This window comes from Austrofundulus limnaeus, unplaced genomic scaffold (assembly GCF_001266775.1).
Source record: "Austrofundulus limnaeus strain Quisiro unplaced genomic scaffold, Austrofundulus_limnaeus-1.0 Scaffold434, whole genome shotgun sequence".
In the NCBI taxonomy this organism is placed as follows: domain Eukaryota; kingdom Metazoa; phylum Chordata; class Actinopteri; order Cyprinodontiformes; family Rivulidae; genus Austrofundulus; species Austrofundulus limnaeus.
In genome coordinates, this window is record NW_013952836.1 from 425,816 (window position 1) to 427,596 (window position 1,781).

At 36.2% G+C, this 1,781-nt stretch overlaps 1 protein-coding gene across 1 annotated transcript in view; it reads right to left on the bottom strand.

Moving 5' to 3' along the window:
• rpz5 (rapunzel 5) overlaps positions 1–294 on the bottom strand; it is a gene marked incomplete in the record, with an annotated part of 4,117 nt that extends 3,823 nt beyond the window's left edge. The window contains 1 exon segment of the mRNA XM_014024662.1: positions 1–294.
• Positions 295–1,781: the final 1,487 nt, after the last annotated feature.

Consider the following 1,781-nt stretch of genomic DNA (forward strand, 5'->3'; position numbering starts at 1 on the left):
CTGCAGTCCAGTTCTTCAGTGGTCCAGTTATCTGCGCCTGTGAGCACCAGCCTCTATGGGATGTATTTATACTCTCTCTCTCTCTCTCTCTCTCTCTCTCTCTCTCTCTCTCTCTTCTCTCCTCTGTCTGTCTCTCGTCACTCCCCCTTTCAGAAATTCCTCCTCCATCCCGTTCCAGCATTCCAACAAACCCCACTCCGTAGAGATGAGAGGTCGGCACAGACACAGATAACATCCTGTAAACACTCCCCTGTGCACGGACACCATGCACCCTGGGAAAGCTTATTAAAAAAAGACTGTGTGTGTGTGTATGTGTGTATGTGTGTGTGTGTGACTGAGTGAGAGAGAGAGAGCGGGAGACAAAAGGAGGGAGACGGGGAGAGAAAAAAGGAGAGCAGTCACAGCAAAGCTGACCAAAGTGGCCCATCAGGACAAAAAGCTTCTTGTTGTGCCTCGAAACAGTTGCCATGGTTAGAGCTCTGGTTCCTCCAGCCTCTGTGAAGCTGTGTGTGCTTTAAATCCAACATTTGCCTCATGTATGATTACTTTTGTTATTTGAGATTATAGAATTTAAAAAAAAAATCACAGCTAGGAGTAAAAAACTTTAATAAAATCTGTTGTTTTTGAAAGTAAAACTAAAAAAAAAGATGTAAAACTTTGATTTTATTCCTGTTCAGTTCTTCAGTAAGTCAGAAGATGAACCCTCCTGCTGTCCTTGGGTCAAAAAGGAGGTCGTTTTGACCCAAGGACAGCAGGAGTGTTTAAAAACAATGTGATTCAACTTCTTTTTGTGTTTTCAAAAAAATATTTTACTTCTCATTTGAAGGGTTAACAGTGTGGAGTTTTAACTTGTAAACTGGACTGAGTTGAAGTTGAACTCACGTGCAAATCTTTCCCTTCACCTTTAAGTAATTACATGCAGAGGAATATAAAGAACATGGAAAAAATAACTAAAAGTAAAAATAATTTAACAGAAAATGACTTTGGTAAAAAATAAATTTCACTAATTTACTGAACATCTTAACTGTCTTTGTTCCACCGGTGGGCAAAAATGGTTCAGTTTCTGCCTTTAAACATTTCTAGATGCTACTGGGGGCTTTTATTTTGAAGACTAGGGGGTCAGACAACTTCCTTCAGTTCTTACCTTTAGTTTGGCCTTAAAAATGTCTGAAGGAGACAGACTTGGTTGAGTAAATTCAACACTTCAGTTTTTTAGAGCAGAAACAACTCGTCTCATGATGAGTTCAGACAGATTAAATTTTGTAGCAAGTAACTAGATGTTAAATTTTAAAGTAAAGAAGTGAAAAACATCAATTTTTGGATTTAAATGTAATGAAATTAAAGTAAAAGTAATGATTCAAAACAATATACATATCTTCAAACAAATTGCTGAAGTACGGTAACAAAGTAAATGTATAGTTACCATAAACCTCTGATTATACAGCTCCTGTTGCCTTCTTGTTGCAACTTTCAGAGTTTTGCAAAAAAAAAAAAGTTTCTTTGATGGCAAAACAAAACTTTAATTTAACAAGAAAATCAGTCAAGAGTCTCATTTTAGAACAATTTTTATTTGCAAATTTGTTTATTTTAATGACAGTTCCTGTATTTTTTTCCATTTAAAAACAAAAATGTAAGTCAGCTTCAAGCCAGGATTTAGAATAATTTAACAGGACTTCAGAAATACAGCAGGTAAAATAAGTATTGAACACGTCACCATTTTTCTCAGTAAATATATTACTAGAGGTGCTAATGACATGAAATTTTCAACAGATGTTGGTAAC